General features: G+C 41.3%; 1 protein-coding gene across 7 annotated transcripts in view; it reads right to left on the bottom strand.

The window, feature by feature from the left end:
* Window positions 1-22,096, bottom strand: part of SGMS1 (sphingomyelin synthase 1) — a 285,938-nt gene that overhangs the window by 66,565 nt on the left and 197,277 nt on the right. For 2 of the 7 annotated variants that reach the window (XM_046652233.1, XM_046652234.1), the window contains exon 1: window positions 15,934-16,231. The exons of the other annotated variants lie outside the window; for them this stretch is intronic. The gene's annotated coding sequence lies outside the window, so the exon portion shown is untranslated. Of the gene's footprint in view, window positions 1-15,933; window positions 16,232-22,096 lie in introns of those variants that run through there. 7 annotated transcript variants of the gene reach the window in all.

The following is a 22,096-nucleotide window of genomic DNA, read 5'->3' on the forward strand; positions in this document are numbered from 1 at the left end:
GAACAGGGGTTACGAAGAGAGGAAATGGAAGAGTTCTGGACTCTAGGGGTGTGTCTGTCAGGCAGGCACACATCCAGCTGACTAAAGCATTCCAAAGTAAATCTTCACTGAGTTCTCCATTCCTGCTCCTTCTCCCTCCAGCACTTCTGGTCTCCACCCACTCATTCAACACACTGTATTTCATTTCAGGTACTGTTCTAGGTGCCGGGGATACAGAAGTGAACATTACTCGTGACTCTGGCTACCAGGAATGAGCTCAATAGGTGGCCAAATCCTGATGTTTATAGACTTGGCTGTTCATAAGCTCGCCTGCTCTTAAGAGGCCCAACAAACTGCTGAAGGCCTAGGCAAACACAGAGGCAAAGGACACCACTGCCTCTTACTCCTTCACAGTAGGCTTGGTGTACATAAGATGGTACGGGGTTTCTTGGGCTATAAGACATACTAGCATCACTGGGAATAACTTTTGGTCCCAAACTACAACTACTCAGCCTTAAAAGCAGCAGAAAGTACTGTCAGCTTTTCTCAACTCTCACCCCTCTTTCATTTCTCTTTAAAAAGAACATGTTTTATACCCCTTACACCAAAATAAAAACAATGTTTTTAACAAACATCAAAAGACTGGTGACAACATAGGGAAAAATATTTGCAATACATACGAAATAGGGCTAATTTCCCTAATTCAAAATGAGCTCATATAAATCAAAATAAGGACAAGAATCCTATGGAGAAGGAAAGGAAGAAAAAGAAAGAAGAGGAGGGGAAAGAGGAAGAAGTAAATACAAAGCAAAGCACACGAGCAGGAAATTTACAGAAAGAAATTCGAATGGGCAGTGAACCTATGAAAAGATCCTAAATCTGTAATTACTGATAAGCAAGTGAAAACAAAGAGATAACATTTTCAACTTATCAGATTGGCAAAAATATTATAGCTTGGAGATTTATGGTGCTGCTAGGGGTGTGGAAAAGATATAACCCTAGTAAAAGAAAATCAATCTGCACAATCTTTCTAGAATACAAGTGGTAATGTTTATCCAAGTTTAAAATGCGTTTACCCTATAACCTAGAAATCTCACTATTAAGAATCTAACCTACAGATAGAGATGTTTATACAAAAGCACAAAAAGGCAGACTGCAATAATTCCACGAGCTAAACATAACTCCTCCCCCACCAGGTATCTGGCAACTACTAAAATATTCAGAAATAAGGCAAAGGTGAAATCAATTACTATACATCCATATCATGAAATCTTATACATATCAAAGTGAATAAGGAAGATGTGTGTACACATTGATGGGAAAGTTCTCTAAAAATATAGTAGGAAAGGTACATACCAAAAAAAGTCTACAGAAAAATATGTGTAATTTAATCCCTTTATTAAAACAATGTAAAGAGCAGAGAGATGCAGACATGTGCCAAAAACATTTTTTTCCTGGAAGAAATCACAAGAAACGTAATAATAAATTACATTTAAGGGGAGGCTTTTATTTCTCTTTCTCTACCTTTTAATACCATTTGTGTGTTAACCATGTACATGCACTGTTTTTATTTATTTTCAATGTTATCATAGGTTACCTGAATGTAAGAATATGGGCAATTACCTTTTCTCTGTTTACACTCTGTTTTTCAACAAAAATCTAATTTTAAAAAACTCAGAAAATTTAAAGAATCTATAAGCCTTAACATCTGAACCTCCCAAAATATACTTAATGAGTTAAAAGCTTTTTAGAAGAGTTCTGAGAGAGAAAAACACCACAAAATGAGAAATGAAGTAGAGAAAAAGAAGGCAACGCAGACAGATCGAGTATCAACTTGGGTTCAAGGACAAGACTGAGTATTTCTCCCTTTCTAGTGTTTTAAACACAATGATAAATTATGCATTGCATGGTGTTAGGGAGCAAGAAGCCACAAAGAATCTAGCAGTTCAAAGCTATGGAATGTAGAAAACAACCTGGAGGGAAAATCTTTAAAAAGCTCTTCTGGAAGAACTATTCTTCCAAATTCACAAGGAACCAGTAAAGAAAATAAATAGCAATAGAAGTAAATAAACCCACCACAGACAAATAAAAGCATAACGCTATAATACATTATGAAAGCCTCTGGCAAATATTTATAAAGCCTAAGAGAGAAAAATCCCAAACTGAATTACTTCACTTAAGTAATTGTAATTCTAGATTGTACCAGATGTCTTCACAGGCAATAAACAAAAAGCCCGGAATGTCACCTAGCTGGAAGACATTTCATAATTGTGGTTCCAATTCCTGATTATCCATGTCTTTATCCAAGGCTTAAGAGGCAAACAATAAAAAAGAAAATTAAAGAAACTTACTCCTCAATGGTCCCTGAGTGATGAGTCACTATACAGATAACACAGGTAATCAAACTATACAGAGTTAAAAGTCTGAGGGAAACGATGAAGTACCCCTGGGGGGAAAAATTAAAATCATCTAAATATATATATATCATATGCAATTGCCTGGTTGAATGAAAGAAAAATAAAGGTTCTGAGAAAAAGGGTGGGCTATTTCCTTCCTGCGCCAGTTATCAATTTACTGCCTCTAGGCTACAAATTCACCCCTTACTGCCTGATCTGCGAAAATGGATCCGGGTTTCTTCAATATTTTTTTTCAGCTGCTAGTTAGCATGATATTGTTAGGTTTTGTCAGTAGAAAATGCTGGAAAGACGTTGCAGGAGGAAGGAGTTGTGTTTCCGGTTCTGCTCTGTCTGGCTCCATCAGCAGGATCCTGCAGCGCGGGCAGCTTCTCCAGTGCCTGTCCTGTAACGGTTTTGTAGTGGAGTGGCCCCAGGTAGACATCTCTCTGTGAACGGCTTTACTCACAAGCCCAAAAGATGGATTTTCAGCAAGTTCCACTGGCCTGGCACTGCAACAATTTCTCTGCCATACAGTGGACCCACAGCTGTGTCCTTCCCAACAAGGTCTGGATCAAGATCTGGATCTCAGCTCTGGGAGGGGATGAGGTGTGGCCTCTTCCTTAGGACCCCCAGGGCTGGTGTTGCTCTCTATTATCTATTATTTCTCTATCTACAGAGTTCTGTTTACTTCTTATTAGCCAATCCATCATTGCTCCAACCCCTCGGTATAGCTAACAATTCTTTTTTTTTTTTTTTTTAAAGATTTTTTCCCCCTTTTTCTTCCCAAATCCCCCAGGTACATAGCTGTGTATTCTTAGTTGTGGGTCCTTCTAGTTGTGGTATATGGGATGCCGCCTCTGTGTGGCTTGATGAGCGGTGCCATGTCCGCACCCAGGATTCGAACTGACGAAACCCTGGGACGCCTGCAGCGGAGCACGTGAACTTAACCACTCAGCTACGGGGCCAGCCCCAGACTAACAATTCTTAATATTAAACTGTTCCCTGTTCAAACTGTTGTCCTGTTTAAACCACTGTGTGGTTTCTGCCCCCAGAACGCAGGGATCAATACTCTCCCTTTACCTACCAGCATCCCTGCTGTTGGCCCCATGCCAAACTACACAAGTGAAAGAAAGAGCAAGAATTTGCATTTTTCCAGTTCTGTTCCCAGCTGTGTGGCCCTAAACTACCTAAGTTCTCTCATCCTCAGTTTGCTCACCTCTCAAAAATAATGATAATAATGTATTATTATGATATTTTCAATATAATGTTGTGAGGACTAAGTGAAGTTAGCATAGGCAAAACACAAATCTGGTACGGAGCACATATTATTGGACTTTAAACACGCCTTAGCTATCCACACCCAGCACCCTCACACATGGAGCACCGGAGCCCAAATCTGCTGCAGACTCCAGTTCCACAGATCAGGAAAGGTTGTCAGTTCAGAAAACAAACACAAGCAAGGAAGAATGACAGAGAAAAAAACCTACGTACTATTCCTTAATTTTCCAGTTATTTTCACAATAAAATTCTAAATAATAGTCACAGCCAAAGGGCAGAAAGTAAGAAGCACTCTGATTTTTCAATGGTATTAATACTGTTCTCCCCCTGAGATGAAAATCACTTCAGGGAGAAAATCTGGTTGTCCCTTGAGGATTTCCTGGTTAAGTTAGATACCTGCAATTTTAAGGTTTAATTCCATGTCATGAAAAAAAGGACTTGTGGGTGTGGGGCGGGAGGAGGAAGGAAGAGAACGCTAGGGAGAGGCATCCTTTCGTGGGTTAAGGTTTGTCATCATTCTGGCCTCCCCCATTCTCACCCCCACATAAACCTGGTCACCAAATCCCACTGATTCTACTCCACAGACTTCTCCCAGACGGAATCTGGCCTCTCGTTCCTGTAACCACTGTCACTGACTACACCCTAGCCTTCCTGCATTACGGGCCACATGGATTATTACAATCCAGGGAGGTTTACTTGGCTTACAAAACAAAATTGGATTATGTTATTTAAAAACTTCCCCTGGCACCACGATACCTATAGGAGGTCATTCTTCCCACCTCTGCACTCTAGTCTCCCTCAGTAACTCAAGGAATCCGAAAGTGCCAGGCCGTTCCAGGCCTCCGAGTCTTCAGGGCAGCTCTGAGCAGGGCCTAGAATGGCTCATGTGGCCCCACTCCTATTCCACAGCAAGGCCTCTTCACCCTAAATTCCCCTGGCAGAGGCGCCCTCAAAGACAGGATTAATCCCACTCAAATGGATCCAAGCGCTAGGTCTTGAGCTCCCTAGGGCAAAGACCAGGTTGGACTCTTCTTTGGATGTCTGGCCCATTAAATGGAAGCAGCGGCAAGTTTAATCACAACTAGGAGTAAGAATACCTAACTTGCGCAGCCGCTATGAAGGGGAGAGAAAGCCTGACCACGGTGAGCAGCTCTAAGTAAACAGATACTTCTCTGGGACATAATACAGATAGTGAAATGCACAGGTTTAGATCAGAGATCTCTGCAACGATTTCATGCTATGAAAAAGAACTCAGCCTTTAAATCATGAATCCTAATCATTTGCTCATTCATTTGGTGAACATGTATTTAGTGAATGCCTAGTGAAAGTTAGACACAAATTTACTGTTATCATAAACCATCATATGAGTCAGGACGGCAGTGGACTCAGAATAGAAAATATGAAAACTAAACTGAATTCAAAATCTCTATGAGATTACAGAAATATTGGGAGAAAAAAGTCAATGGCTCAAGGCTGACCGCATACCAGAAATTGATTTATCTTCAATTTCTGTACAGTCAAGGTATAGTATTTTTAGTTGCCAGTGGATGTTCTTTTGAGAGCCTTCCACTTCTCCCTAGTTTTGACCAAAATGACAAACCACAGGGATTCTGAGAAGATAGCACTCGTGAGAACTGGGCTAGTCCAGACATTTATTTAACAGACTCTAATGAACTCCCCCAGAAAATTCCCACCCTGATTCCCTATCTCCAGGCCCTCCCATCGCCCACTCGTTCTTCTTGCTCCTGATTCTACATTCCTAGGTTGTTTACCTTCCCACCCACTAGGAAGCACTGACTTCTATCTTTATAATTCGGTGGCCACAAACATACTTCTTAAAAAAAATGAAGAAAGTTTTCTGTTAAAAAATCTTCCAAACAATGCACTTCAGTGAGTTTTGCACCAATTTGTTAAAAACCTAAAAATGCACCCACTACGCGCCAGGGACTCAGAATACCAAGATATATATAACCTAGTCCCTGCCTCCAAGAAGTTCACAGTCTATCTCAGGAGAGAAATATATTTAAGGCAACTTGCTAAGCGATAACATGAAGAAATGCTTGATTCTGTGTGCCTGAAGGAGGGGGACACATTAGAAGTTCACTTTATACATAAGAAGCACTCAGCTCAACAGATACCAGGCTGGGTCAGTCCGGGACCTGTTGACCAGACCCACAGATCCAACCCTTGTCTCAGACTCTGCTCCACATTATCACAGGGAGCAGACTCGCTGGATTCAACCAGTGGGAGGCACTGGCAGAAGACTGGAGGGCAGAAAGAATGGAGAAGCTGCCAGAAGCACTTCTCACCTTCCTCTCCGCTGACATCCCTGGATCTTACAGCTTCAGCTCTTATCTGTCCCTGAGCTCCAGTTACAGCCCCCACCATCTGTCCCTCCAGCCTGTGGCTGCTAATGACTTCCTGCTGTGGCTAATCTCTCGGTTTCTTCAGTGTGCCCTGTTGGGCTCCCTGGTGCATCAGCACCTGTGGAAGGAACTTCACTAAATTCCCTCGGTTGTAAATAAAAGTGGCTTCTTTTTGCCCACTTAGGCCCTGACTAACCAGTTACACTACAATGGCTGCACAAAGGTGTGCTGATTCGCTCTGGCTACTCTCAAAAGCCACCATGCTCTGCTAGAATCCAAAGTTTAAACTTGAGGAAATATGGAATTTTCAATAATACACCTTCATTTGGCCTAAAAGAGCCAATGTTAAGCCCTAGAAATGTTTTGGTTTATATAAGAATTCCTTGAAAATGGATACAATGCCTTAAATACCTATTTTCTTTAAGGCTGAATCATCTTCTCCAAATGAGATGATGAAAATGTTCTATATCTGCTCCACCCAACATGGTAACTACTAGGTACATGTGGCTACTGAACACTTGAATGTGGTTAGTGTGACTAAGAAAACGAATTTTTAATTTTATTTAATTTTATATTAATTTAATTCTTATTTACTTAATTTAAATATCTACATATGGCTAGTGGCTACGGTACTGGATGGCAAAGGCCTAGCATCAGGTCCTCTCTACTGTGGGAAAGGACTTCTGCTGCTGGTGTTTTTGTGCGCTTGGTGGGGAACGAGCAGGCATAGAGAGAAGCACTATAGAAGTATTAGCCCTTTGATTCCTTCTATTCCCAGTTTAAAAATAGAACAACTCCAAGCCTACCTGACCCCCCGCCACATGGACACACAACTTATTCAGATAATTTGGTTAGCAAATTCTCAGAGAATAAAACTCCTTTGAACACAATGGTAGCTTGAGAATGAGGAGGTTTGGAGGAAACAGTCGTTGAGGAGGGGTGTAGGGTTGAGTCCAGACCCAGTAAGGGAGGAATGATCTGTGGAAGAAGACAACATCAGAACCCTTGCTTTGTTTTCCCTATTCTTCAACCCAATGGGAACAATTGCCTGTTTATTCCCTATTGAACAGTCCCAGGCCCCTCCTTGCTCTCTTTCCAAGAGGCGTCTTGGGGGACTGGGACTGTGTGGTTTTCCTAAGACATACTTTTATCTATCCCAGCACTGCTGAAACTGTGAAAGACATATTCCCTTTGATCTAGACTGGTGATCACTAGTTTCTGGGTTAGCAACACTTGATTTCACATCTCTGACCTTTACGCGGACATAATCAAAGTAAATGACATCAGGCTTCTGGTTCTCTGAGAATTTTGCTCCTAGAAGTAAAAGCTCAGGATTTAAGAAGGTGACTTGTCCAGGCCACTCAAGACTGATATTTACAAAATTATTGCTCAACACTACAAAAATCACTTACTATCAACAGTAGTTAACTGCAGGAAACTGTTTCAGTATATCAGTGGGAATATAAGAATATTATAGGGGTGGCCCTGTGGCCGAGTGGTTAAGTTCGCGCACTCTGCTTCGGCGGCCCAGGGTTTCACCGGTTCAGATCCTGGGCGCAGACAAGGCACCACTCATCAGGCCACAATGAGGCGGCATCCCACATGCCACAACTAGAAGGACCCACAGCTAAAATGTGCAACTACGTACTGGGGGGATTTGGGGAAAAAAAATCAGAAAAAAAAAAGAAGATTGGCAATACTTGTTAGCTCAGGTGCCAATCTTTAAAAAAAAAAAAAGAAAAGCACATTATAAGGACAGTCTGATAGGTACAGACTTTAAAAATACCAGTTTCCGGAACCCAAATGTCCAAAAGACTTGGGTATATTATCCTGAGAACCAAACCAAAGAATACCTATATAACTCTCAGCAACACAAAACTACACTGAAAAATTCTGTGAAATTTTGGCTATGAACTGCTTTGGGGACTTCTGAAGTTGTCTGGTAATTTGTGCAATTTAAATGAGAATTATAGGATACGCTAACTAGCAGAGTAGGAATTAGTTACTTTACATTGTAATTGTAACTAACAATGTACTCTAGTTCGCTTTACTCCTGTTTATGTGAGTCACTCACAGAAAAGAACACCACATTTCCAGCATGAATAAGCACTCAGTTACACTCACTTTTCCTCTCAACATTTTCTAAAAAGTAAGAAAAGATACTAGAACGATGATGGTCATCACACTCTCATGTTGCCAGTCACACAGAAAAGGGCGCTCACGGTGAAGACAAGCAACGGCAGGGAAGCAGGCTAGTCCTTGAGGTGTACTATCATCTGGGTGAACTCGCCATAGTCCAAGGCTGGCCCTTAATCTTGCAAGTCATAAATATGACGATCAGGAGAGAAGTCATGCTAACCACACTCATGGTGACATGAAAGTAAAAACGCCAATTTGATACCATGTTGTGAGAAATATAAACCATCATGTAGATTGGATGCTGGTATCTGCTGATCAAGTGTTTCCCAAAAGCAAAATTCGAGAGGAGCCCTAATTACAATCAGAAGGCTGCACAGTGGGTGCGGAACTGAAATACGTTTTGTGGCTTCCTGTGTGGCCTGCCACTGCACTGTGAGGTTAAGGTAGGCTCACAATATTCAGTGACTAGGGCAAGACCACACTCTAGGTCAAGTTTGGAACCTAAGTTTGACTTCAAAAGTCCACACATAGCCCCATCATAAGGCTAAGATCCCTACGGAGACCGGTGCATGCTACACTCGGGCAGGGTTCCTTCTCCTGCAGACAGGCCAGGCTGGCCTCTCAAACCCAGCCTCCCACCCCAGTCTCCAAGTTCCACTCCTCTAAATCCTTCTTCAAACAAATTCCCTTTCAGACTAGCATGTCAGTACCTTTAACCAAGTTATAATTCTGTCCCAGAAGCTATCTAACCTCTTTACTTTCTTTGTCTATCTTTGCTGTACTCCATTCATTACAGATGTGTTTTATAGTTTCTTTTGGAGTCTTTTTTCCACGTCACAAAGGGGAAGGGATCTCCCTGTTGGCCTCACATACGGTAGATACATACCAGTTTTATGGTAGGAGTCAATAATTCCACAGCAAAATGAAGGCTTTAGGGCTTTCACAGAAGTGGGGGGGGCCTCTTAAAAGAAAATAAGGAAACTACACCTATAACCTATATTTAAAGAAGTATATTAAAGAATTCATTAAATGCCAAGCTTGAATTCTTTAAAAAATACAAGCAAACAGACCTATGACATGGGTAATGAAGTATATTGTTCTTATCCACTTTGACGTTTTAAATCTCTTTGTTCCTTCTTAGTCTAAAATGTGTCTAGGCCTTTTGGTGAGACTCTAGTTTCGAAATACAAAGGAATCTATCTTCAGATTTGTGCACTCAGCACTAGTCTAGAACTTGGGATTTTGGTATAAAATGCTGCAGAATTTCACCAAGCTAATGCCCAGGAGCCTTGCAAATACATAATCAGTCTTCAAACACTTTCAACAACACTTTCAGCAGCTCATGGAATTTTCTAGTCTCATCGACATATGAGAAATCAACGTGATGGGGATGAACCTAAAGTGGAGAAATCATCTATCAGGTCTTCAGAATTGGGGTCACCGACACCATCTAAAATGGTAATTTATCTGTTATCGCTTTTAAAAAGTTTATGATTAACCTGACTTTCAGCTTGGCTGGAATATCAAAGTCTTGCCTTCTGACCTCATAGTATATGCAATTTTGTGTAATCAGTTCAGGATTCTCCATCAGAATCACTGAGTTTTTGTCAATATTGCTTACTTAGCAACTCAGGGGCAGCTTGAGACTGTGAGGTCTGGAACATCACCTACTTGTGTACAATCAGGAGAGTTAGGTAAGCTTGAAGGTTAGTTTAAGGAAGGCCTCCAAGCACTAACAGGGCTTATGGTCCGTGTGATAAATTTCTCAGAAGTGCGTTTTGATCTCCAAGTCACTCCCATTCTACAGGCCACTTAGGCTGTGGCTGCTGCATTTCACCTGGGGCTGCCATTGCTCCAGTGGGGTGGTGTGAGCCAGCTGTGAATTCTCCCCATTGCTCCAAGAGGAAAGATTTCCAGACGCCCAGAGGGGCAAGCGGCTGGGGGGAGGGGGTCCTAACACTTGCTCCATCTGAGGGCTCAAGTCACATGTTTACGTGAGCTTTAAACGATTCAGTTCAAAGGCAGTAGGGAACTTGAGGAAGAAAATTAAAAGCAATCTCTCTTTAAAAAAATCACTAACTAACTTCTATTCTCCAACCTGAATAAGAGCCTCTTCCCAAGCCAGGGGACATTTGACTGCTGCGTGTCTTACCACTACCTTCTTGGAAGATGAACAGAGTTACATAATGTTCTGCCTTTACAAAGTAGACAGCCTTGTGCATACTCGAGGATCTTTCCACCCAAGCCCTATCACAAAAAAATCACACTCTTAAGTCAAATACATCAACTTTCAACTGACCTTATGGATATGCTACATGCTGCTATAGGTTGCCATAGCAGCAGGAAAACAGTGAGACTGGTGGACGGTCTCCAGACTGCTAGTTCCACAGCTGATACATGAGTGGAGGTGATAGAAGAGTGATCACATGAAAGCTTTGCTTTATCTTTTGCAGTGAGGCTGAGAGTGTACAGGAAATCACTAAGACTACAAAGTTGACACATTTGCACGTATACTGGCTGGGTGTGTTGCTTACATCTTAAGGCATTGGAAAATATATTAAGAAACCACAACGTCAAGAGCAGGATAAAAAAATATGGCAAATTACACTGCTTAAGAACAAACATTAGGGGGCCGGCCCTGTGGCCAACTGGTTAAGTTTGCATGCTCTGCTTCGGTGGCCCAGGGTTTCGCCAGTTCGAATCCTGGGTGTGGACATGGCTCTGCTCATCAAGCCAAGCTGAGGCAGCATCCCGCATGCCACAGCTGGAAGGGCCCACAACTAAAAATGCACAACTATGTACTGGGGGGCTTTGGCAGAAAAAGGAAAAATAAAATCTTAAAAAAAAAAAAAGAACAAACATCAGAAGTTTTTGTAAAGGAGCAATTTACAAACACAAATTATATTCTTGGCTAGTTCCAGGCTAATATAAGTCGATGACTCTTGTTTTCCATCTAACTCATCCCTTCTAACAAATGCTTCTAATAATAATAAATAACCTTCTAATAAATGCTTCTCACCTTAGTGTATATTATGGTTCCCCTTCCCTACAAGGCCAAAGGAACACTTCCAAAGACATTTACCTCTCCTAAATTCTGAAGACAAGAAGGCTTTTCATTTTTCATCTTTTAACTATTAAAAATCCAATTTCTTTATTCATTCTCTGTCCAAATCTTACATTTTAATAAGTACCACTCAATCCCATTACCCACCCCTCAAATGTTAGAAAACAGGGGCCAGCCCGGTGGTGCAGCAGTTAAGTGCACACGTTCCGCTTCCTGTGGCAGGCGTCCCACATATAAAGTAGAGGAAGATGGGCATGGATGTTAGCTCAGGGCCAATCTTCCTCAGCAAAAAGAGGAGGATTGGCAGCAGATATTAGCTCAGGGCTAATCTTCATCAAAAGACAAAACAAAACAAAACAAAACAACAAAAACAATGGCTTACTACTGTGCCTAAGAACCATGCTACAAGATTTACATACATCCCTTGTTTAGTCCTCCAAACTCTATGAAATAGGGATTGAGTTTTCACAGATAAAGAAACTAGCCCCAAATCACACAGCAGGTGAAATCAGTGGGGCTGAGATTCAAGCAGAGGCTTATCTGACTCTCAGACCACTGTAATATATTCCTCCAGGGAACGGAGAAAATGATATTCTACTGTGCTGCTGCTGATAAAATGTGTATGCTGTATATATCTGCACATTTCAGAATATATTAACTCTCAAAGGCCCTTTCATAAATATACTCTTAAAGCTACTTTGTGATGTTGCTAAAGCAAAGATTAGCACTCAAATTTCACAAACAGAAACACATATACCGAAGAATTAAGCCTCAGCATTATTGACATTTGGAAACGCTAATTCTTTGATGTGCGGGCTGTCCTATGCATTGCAGGATGTTAGCAGCATCCCTGGCCTCTACCCACTAAACGCCAGTAGCACACCTTCCCACTGCAACTGTTCCAATCAAAAACGCGTCCTGACATTGACAAATGTCCCGAGGGGTAAAATCGCACCCTGTGGAGAACCAGCAAGTTAAGCTAACTGCCTAAGACCACATAACTAGTTAAAGATTGTACTGATACCAGGAAAGATCTCTTCTAAATCCTAGTTTAGTGAAGATTTCTCTCATACCAAGCCACAGCTCCTTAAGAGAAAGCACTTGTTAGACTGTCTGAAAGGTACTGAATTCAGAATGTGAGCGCCTCTATTTCACTTTACAGTATATAAGCACTGTCTCATACTAAGGTATACATCCCCACTGTCTTCAACCACTGTTCAGATGGTTTATAGACCCTCTCCAAAACCTGATTACCCCATTCTGGACACACATTTAAACACAAACCCAGAAATGTGCACGACGTTGCCTCAAGTAGTAAAAGTAGGAGCAACAACAAAAGACTAACATCTAACACACACAATTTGCTGTCAGGCTCTGTTTTCAAGCACTTTGCATGGATTACCTAATTTAATCCTTCAACAGCTGTATGAGGTAGGTATCTGTAGTTGATGAATGAAGAGACTGAGGTGCGCAGCGCTCAAATAACTTGCCCAAGGTCAGGCTCCAGAGTCTCTGTGCTTAACTCCTATCTATAGAGCTTCAAAGAACTGTGGGATTATCATCTCCTTGGTGCTAAATACTCTATCTCTACTAATGAGTTTTTTCCTCCAGCTGTATCAAGTGCTCTCATCGAGGCATAATGCTGGCACCTTACTCAAGTCTGGCCTCACCCTGCTGATCATCCCTCTTTGGGTATGCCAAGATACAAACCCACTTCTCAGTAGTGCTCTCCAACCCACCTTTGTGAATCCTGAGTAAAGAACACACAGCACTCAGTTACACGTGTTGCTCAAGTAGACATGTCACATCTATGGCAATGCCGATATACCTGTCCATTAACTATCAAAAAAGAAACGAGGTCAATTGGAGATGAGTGATGCTTGATACTGGTCATTATCACTTTTTCTAAGAGATCTTCATCCATCTTTTCAAAAATGTGAATCAAAATTCTGCTGGATACGAACATAAGCTCTGAATCTAAAGTTTCCAGAATTTACCATCTCCCAGTTTTGAAAATCAAGTTGTCTGGCATACTTCCTCCTCTCCATGATTTTCGCAAGATTACCCCCAAGTGGTTTTATCATCACACTGGCATGTTATTTCAACACCCTGAAGAACTCAAGTGCTTAAAGCAGCTACGATTTGGAGAAGTTTAAGGAGGAGGTCAAAGCATCCATGCTCTGCTTGGGAAGGTGGGTGGGTGTTGTGTGTCAAATACTAAGAATGATGCGGTGAGAGTGTGAGCAATCCCTGGTCCTGGAATAGAAGCTGTCGTTCACGGTCTCCTGAGAAGGTGGCATTGTTCTCTTTGACTATGACATCCCAACAGATGATGCAGCAGCTGCACTCTCAGAATGGGCTGTCCCTGCCCCAACACACAGAGACTTCCCCACCTCCATCTAACAAGAAAAGTTTTAGCACTCACAGAGTGTGCCTTCCAAGATGTCACCATTCTTAAACAGGCTGAACACTAACCGAAGTGCTAACAGAAATTCAAAAACATTTCACATGGCACACAAAATACTGCGAGTGTGCATGTACACAGAGAATTCAACCACTCGAAGGTCCAGGGACCAGCTGCTTGGTTTTACAATTAGAGAACGCCTGAGCTGTACTTTGTGAGGAGCAGGACGAATATGCACAGCCAAAACTAAAAGTGCTTCAGAAAAACATAGGAGAAAGTTACCAAAAGTCAGCAACTATGAGGCAGCCACATGTATGAACAGGCTCACCAAGAATAGGGCTTGCTTAGTTAATATATGAACACCACCAGCTTCCAGAATAAATGCATTTTCCTTGAACTTTGCTATTTTGGTACTGGGGCGATGAGGAGCTTTAAAAATCACTTAAAAATCTGCTTTGAACTAAGAACCTCCTCTGGATTATTTCACAGAGAAAATCAACACTACGTTAGGAGGAATTGGAGCTACATGGGAAAAATCACAAACCTTAAATGCTAAATTCTGGTGTAAACGAAATTAACTAGCTGTGAAATTTGGAGATTATGTAACCTTGCGGAGACTATTTCTTCAATGATAAGATGGAGATAATAATACCTCTAGCTCTCAGCATTACTGTGAAAATTAAACAAGGGAGAAGCTGCAAAGCATCATGGTGCCTGATGAAAGGAGGCCCATCTGTGTTTGGCTCTGTTACAACTATTAGGAGAAACCTGAATCAAAGTCCAAATTTAATTATCCCTTTAGATTTTAGACATCGTGGAGATTTAATAAAATAGCTCCCCATTCTCACCACCTGAGGGGGCTTTTTCCAACTACCCCAGTGGACTTCAGGCGGCTTTCCTCAACATCACGGGCTGTTTCTCAATAGAAATGGGAGTCCAAGTTGTTACCTCTCACACACAGGCGCTTAATCAGCTAAACTTAAAGCAACTGGGCTTAACCATTAGCCTATAAGCTTGGAAACACTGTCACCAGGAGTTCAAAGTGTAACTAATTAAAAATTCTAACAAATTATTCCACTTAGAAGTGATTTCTAGAGAAGTTTCCCTCACAGTTTTAGAAGTCAGCTGCAAAGAACTTTACTCTTTCTTTCTATTACAGAACCAGGCTACTGCATTACAGCCTATATCTTTATAAATGAAGTTTAATACTATTCATAACTTCATAATTCATATTTGATAATATGATTTTATAATTCAGTTTACAATTTTCCTGTCACCCTTCATGCTACCAGGGTGTCTTCAGCCTGTACAGTGTTTCTGATGGCGCTATGTGTCTGTTGCACTGTGTATGTCCTTAGCAAGACAGCAATAATCACAAGAGTCTGCTTCTCCTGTCCCCTACCTCCCCATGCTCTTGCAAGAAAATAATTTACTTACACCATACAAATCTCTACTCATTTGCTAATTTCTTACATAAAAAGCAGATTTTTTTACGGAGCTCACTGACTTTATTTCTACATAAATTTAAAAGTGATAATCAACTCAGCGGGGTTAAGAGTGGAACAGGAATAGACCTTAAATGTCCCGATTCCCACTGTGGTACAACTTAAGCGACAACTACACATAGCAAACACAAATAGGAAAAACAAAAAGGGAAGTGCCATGCATTCTACTCAGTGTATTTATTTTCACAAATTCCACACGAGCAATTACCTGGCCACAATAAACAAAAAGCATGGCTGTGGCGTAAACACGCTCATTCTAAGACATGGGGAGCACGTGCTTCCTTCTGGCACTGAGTACAGATCTCACTCACCAACTAGCCAAAGGAGTTAGCTGAAGGACGTCCTGGTAGAGGGACTGGGGTTTGCAAAAGTGAGTACTTCCCCAAAACTCAGTAACCAAACTGAAAATACAATCCCACTCCTTTAAAAACTCCCTCCATTAGGAAACCTTGGTAACCCCAAACCGCAACCACCCCCCGATCCTTGGCTCTCAAAAGCACCCTACAAAATTGCGAGCATTTGGTGATGCAGTCTACCTAGCTATGTTTCAGCAACGACACTGTCAGCGTTCTCAGGTGTTAATAGTTATTGCCCATTTCATCAACAAAGCGAGACCCAGTGAAAAGTAAGATTCCCTTGACTTCGCCGTAGTGGAGGGAATGGCACAAGGACTGCGTTACTGCAAGGCAAGAAAGCCTGTTTCTCCCTGCTTTTTAAGCAGGTCCTCCGTCTGGGAGTGCTACAACGCCCCCCGAGAGAGCACTTTAATGAACCACAGCATCAGAGAAGGAGCAACACTTACGGTCTCTCCGCCCTGGAGGCAAAGTGTCCGGGAAAGTTCCCGGGGCGCCAAGTTCGTGCGCGCTGCCTGCCCGGGCGCAGGTGGAGAGGCAAAGGCGGTCAGCGGCGCGCCGACCCGGCTCCCGGCCCCGGCCGCCCCTCTCCCGCTGCCTGCGCGGCCGGCCGGCGGGCGAGGACGACGGTGCTGGGCGCCCTGAGCCCCGGCAGGCCGGAGGGCGGGCGGATCCTCTCAGGGGGGCAGCTGCGAGCGGGGACGTCTAGTCCAACCTGAGGCTCCAGCAGAGAGACTGCCAGTGTGGCCGGCAGCAGAGGTTTTTTTGGTATGCAGGGTGTGGCCGTCTAACACAGCAAAAAAGAAATGAGTCAGCCCGTGCAATCCTAACCAATAAGCGTGTTCACTGTCAGTTAAGGCGGAACTTTCCTTTCTTGATTTATATCATGCTTAGGAGCCTTTTACAGCTTTTTTTTTTTTTAACTTCAGCCTTTAACAAGTTAAAGAAAATGGTAGATTGCCTTTTTAAAACTTTTACGAAACAAGGATTAATCTTGTTATGATAGAGATTTGATCAGTGGATGTACATTAATTTCTATTTCTTAGTAAAAGTTCTTGAGTTAGGCAGAGATCCGAGATGTAAAGAGCCTGGGATCTGGAATCAAAGCAGATTCAGATATGACCTCTGACACATTATGACCTTGGGCAAGTTAATTATCTGCAATGAGGGGGATAAAATGCCCAACTAACAGAGTTTGCCAAGCAGATATGTAATAATACACACAAAACATTTGGCTGACACAGAGTAGGCACTCAAAAAATGCTGTCTTGTCCTTCTCAATCTTGAATCAGAACCCCAAAATTGTTGATATACTGGCCCATAATTTTTTTTTCTTTTCAATGTTAAAATAGCCAAAGAATTCTAGAACTGAAATAGTCATTGCATGTTCTGAGTCCTTTATTTAAATGGAGAAAAAACTGAAGAAACTTTTGGTTTAGTATTCTTAGATTTGGTATTCTTATTTTGTAACAGAAATTTTATTAGAAGCAAAAAAAAAGGCTTAAAAGTGGAATGATTTCATTTATGTCAAATTACACAAACTTTAAAAAAGTAAGCGTGATTTTGGAACTATTCACTCTGTCTGGGTCACTGTGCCCTAAACATTATTTTGGAATAAGGATATCTAAAAGAAACTAAGTAGTTGGGAATTGGCAAATTACAGGAGACTATAGAACTGCTATGTCCCGAGGACCAGTTAAGAGATAAGTTGTTTACTCCTCGGGGAAGATAGTTTCTACAGAAAAAGATTTTTTTTCTAAGTTATAAATTAAACCTTTTTGGCTTTGGAGAACATCTCCAGCGTTTACCTTCCTCATACTTGTTTAGAAGCAGTCATTCTAAAGGCCAAGATTTCTTCAAAATACTCATTAGCCAAAGATAAGATCTAAAGTGAGATCAAGAACCCTTTCTAAAACGCTATTTTCTTATCTCCAAACCAGCATGAAGAGTAGAAAGAACACTACACCAGGAGTCAAGAGCTCCCATCCTAATCCCAGCTCTGCCAGCAAGTGACCCGCTGTGCTGCCCCAGGTAAACTGCTTCATCTCTCTCTGAGGATATCTAAGACTTCTTCCAGTTGAAAGACCAAGTTATGATCAAAAAGGGCAAGCACAAGATAAGCCTATAATCTAACATTTATCCTTAGCAACAGGCATAAATTGGGCCTGTATCCTAGATGATGAAGCTGATAAATCTCACTTGACTCTCATATTCTTCATAAAGGTAATTTTATTGTCCTAGACACTTTAAATTCTGGAGTCATCTGAGCTCCCTCCCTCTCTCTTGACAATTCACTATCAACAGGTATGATGACAACTTCCTAGTGTCTTCCAATGTCTGTACCATTTTTCCATTCCAGGTCCAGGCATTCATCTCCTCAGGTCAGGGTGAGTGAGGCTGGGTGTCTCCCAACTGCTGTTCCAGCGGCCAGCTCCTTCCCCCTGTCCTCCCAACACATCATCACCATCACATGATAAATGTCAAAGTCTAGCATGTCATCATGTCATAAACCTTTTCTCTATCAATTAAACGACTATAGTTTCATAGTAGAGATCAAAAGGAAAACATCTGCTTTATAGACAACTTACCTCAAACAATCATGAAAATTAATATGTATTTTAAGCACACTGATTTTCTGTTTATAAAACTATTATAATCAATTATACTGGGCAAACTGATAATGTGTGAACTGTTACACCAAGGACAGCAGCTCTTTTATATGAGAAGACTATATTAAACCTATGTGTATTTGAGCAACTCAGTAAACGTCCTAACACTGCAGTCTGAAGAATGAAGTTGTATGTGTATGCAGACATATATAGATACACTGAGATACACGAAAGAGGAAGGGAAAGGAAGCACACACAGGAAAGAGAGAGACAATCTAGTTTGTTTCTATTGTCTAGGATCCAGTGAAGCTTCAAATCCACAGAGTAGGTACTCTGTTCAGCAAGGAGAGCTTCATAAATTCATAACTTAAAGCACTTTAAAAGATGTTTGCAATAATCCTTATGCTTCAAAAATAAGAACAGCATTACCAACTTTGTTAAAACATTCTCATAATAGAAAAAGGATAACTGTTTCTAGCATGTCTTTGTTGCCTGAAGTTAAAATGCAAAGTACAAAGACTATTATTCTACAGTTTTTTAAAAAAGTGACAATTAGCCCACGGACCCAAGGCGATGATGTTCAGCTGGGCTCCACATCTCCAACCCCTATCTTCCACTTAAACAACCCTCTGCCAAAGTCAGCCCTGATGGCCCAGTGGTTAAAGTTCAGTGCGATCCACTTCAGCGGCCCAGATGTGGAACCACACTGCTGGTCTGTCAGTAGCCGTGCTGTGGCAGAGGCTCACACAGAAGAACTAGAAGGGCTTACAACTAGAATATACAGCTGGGTACTGGGGCTTTGGGAAGGGAAAAAAAAGAGGAAGACTGGCAAGAGATGTTAGCTCAAGGCAAATATTTCCCAGCAAAAAAAAAAAACCCTCTGCCAAATAACCCAACTGGTCTCCTGTTGTTCCCGTAAAGCAGTGGGCACATTATCACCTCCACCCCTGGGACCACACCATGCCCTCTGTCTGATGACCTTCTCACTCTTCTTACTAGTTATCAGCTTCCAGACCCACTCAAATGCTTCCTTCTCCTGGAACCCTCCTCACTGGCCCAAACCCCGGGGATCTCTCCTCTCCTTCAAAAGCCTACAGAGCTGATTCCTTATATCTTCATCTCACAACTAACTTTGCCTTCACGTCTTTCTTTTTGAGATTCCTGACTTTTCTCTCTCACCAGATGACACAAGTCCATCTGAGGCAGAGATTGTGTTTCAGAGGCCTTATATCCCCCAGGACCTAGCAGATTCTGAATCAATAGTCATTGTTGATATAGTGATGTTTAAGTTATATAACAGCCACAAAGGAGAAAGAAAAACTTTCCCTTTGACTGCTGACATCAAGAATAAACAAACCTAGCTGTTCAAACCAGTTGGCAAACAGAACCCAAGCGGCAGATGCATTTCTTTGTCTTCACATGTTCCAACAATACAGAACACTACTACTGAGAAAGCAAATCTGATAACTTCTAAAGGGAAGTAGAGCTTACAAAAGAGTCTTGTCACATAAAATCTCAGTTCCCCAGACACTAACTCACTGAAGAGAACAGAGGCAATAAGTCATCCTAGCTTCCCTTTCAAGTAAGGAACACATACATACATATTTGGCAAGACTGACAATCTTGCCAAATTACCAACTTCTTCTTAAATATGAATCTCTCTCACAGCGTACATGGTATAGCCACAAACATCTACCTATTCACCTACAAGTGCTCCTAAATGCATAAATGTTAGCAAAGGGCAGTTTTTCAAGGCAACTCATAACTACTAGAACTATCATAAGTATACATTTGTTTATATGGTTTAAAGTCAAAAGTTACATGATATTTGTATTAGAACAAGCCTCTGCCAAGAGTCATTGTCATATATACACACACACAGAGTCACTAGTATCCTTTGATTAGTGCTAATACATTTCTGTTTTTATGAGATGGGAATAAATACTACCATTGTTCTCAGAAAGCTGTGTCATAAATCAGATGTCCTACTGTGCAATTATATTTATTAAAATTGCCCATGACAAAGATACTGAGTTCTTAAATATTCCAAGTATAAACAATTGAACGAATTAGACAGCATTCCCTAACTTGTAGGTAACAGATGGCACTTGAAGCAGCACAGGTAAAAGAGGGTGGGATGTAGTGACTCTAAACAACCCAGCAACCGGAAAGCCACAGGTGTAGCTGGGCTTTAGGATCAACTCAAAATGAACTCTACCAAGACAAGATGGCATCTCTGCTTCTCCAGGTTGGCTTCATTCTCCTTTCCTAAAATCCACCTTCTTCCACTGAACTCCCAGCTCTACCACTAAGACGGACTATTCTATAGTTGTAATTTTAAAAATTCTCAAGAAAAACTCATGCCGGTCCAGATTGGGACCACATACCGACCCCAGTAGCCAAGGTCCCATGATCTACGCTAGAACTACCTAGTTGGATTGGTGGGAAGAGCCGTAAGTTCTCCAGAAGGTGAGTTTACTTTGCAGAAGTGGGAAGGAGGGCTCATCTGTCTGCCCAAAAACCATCACCACCTATTTATTAGAAATTCCATTTTGTGTCTAAAGCAAAAGCTTATCTAAGCAGTCCTTGACCTGGTAATAAATTACATTCGAAAAGTTCACTTCTAGAGTCTAAAGTTAATGAACTCTTATGTGGCACCTGAAATGTATCTATCTCTATTTCATTAGAGACAAAACGTAAACATTGGCTTCTCTGGCCAGTCTTTAAAAGCCTATTTAATTCATTATTTATCTGAAGTATAATGTTAATAATATTTCTAATTCTATACTCAAATCCCATTTATAACATTGTTCCTAAAGAAAAATGTATTTGAAATCCACCTAGAACAAGAAAAACATGCTCAATTTAATTCATTTGCTGAGTACCTAGTAACGACAGTGGCATCCATTGTACACACATTACTTTACATTTAATCTGCACACAATACAGGAAGGCAGGTGTTAACAACTGCACTGAATCCAGGAGGAAAGTGAGAGTCAAGGAGGTTTTGATATAGAAGGTCATTTGTCAAGATGAGTCAGAGCCAGCTTCAAAGCTACAAATGTTTGCCCCCAAAGCTGGGACTATGTGTGATACTCATAGCAGCCAGACAGGCGTGGCTTACAGTTGAGGAGACTGAGAGCTACTCTCTCAGACTCTGCACATATCTGGATTTCCCTGCAAAGAAGACAAGGACTAGTGGGCAGTCACAGTCAAGAGCCAGACATAAACTTTCTCTATCTACCTAAGAGAAGATATTTCTGTGTTGCGGAGCAAAAGAAACTATTTCTCTGGGTAAGCCTTAAACTATACTGATGCCTGTACTTACATGAAGATCTCCAAAAATCAAGGGTCTATAAATAGTATCTTCATAAAAAATGTCTTTTGCCCTGTTGAAAACAGAGGGCACTATCTATTAAAACAGCTGTCTAAGGTATTTTAAAAGAAAATTAAAATTGCAAAAATAACTGACTAATGTGACTCAGTTCTCCCAATATAAATACAATGGCTGCATTTAACCGCATTAACTGTGTTTTACACTTAAAAAAAACCTTTTTGATTATGCAGTATTTAATATACACAAGAGAATATATATAACATATTTTTCAGGGAAAATAATACTGAAATCAACAATCATGAACCCACCACCCAACGTAAAAAGCAGATCATTACTAATAAACCATGGCAGCCCCAAGCGCTCCTTCCTGTCTGAGGCTAACAACCATTTCTGTCTGTGTGTATTGGACAAAAAAGTGTGAACGCCCTTGGTCCAGGATGGGACTTTAATAATAAATTAACCTGTGCCTTTTGAAATCAAAGTGGAGAGGTGGTAAGAAGTAACAAGACAGGAAATAGCTGAATTCAATCCTAAAGGAAGGGAACAGGTAAATTGTACACTGTCTTAACCCAGAAACTATTAGTCACATAGCGCTCTAGGAGCTTTTGGTTTCACTCCATGGTCCAAAGTCACGACTAGTCATTAGGAACATGAAATTAGGTTAGA

This window comes from Equus quagga, chromosome 2 (assembly GCF_021613505.1).
Source record: "Equus quagga isolate Etosha38 chromosome 2, UCLA_HA_Equagga_1.0, whole genome shotgun sequence".
In the NCBI taxonomy this organism is placed as follows: domain Eukaryota; kingdom Metazoa; phylum Chordata; class Mammalia; order Perissodactyla; family Equidae; genus Equus; species Equus quagga.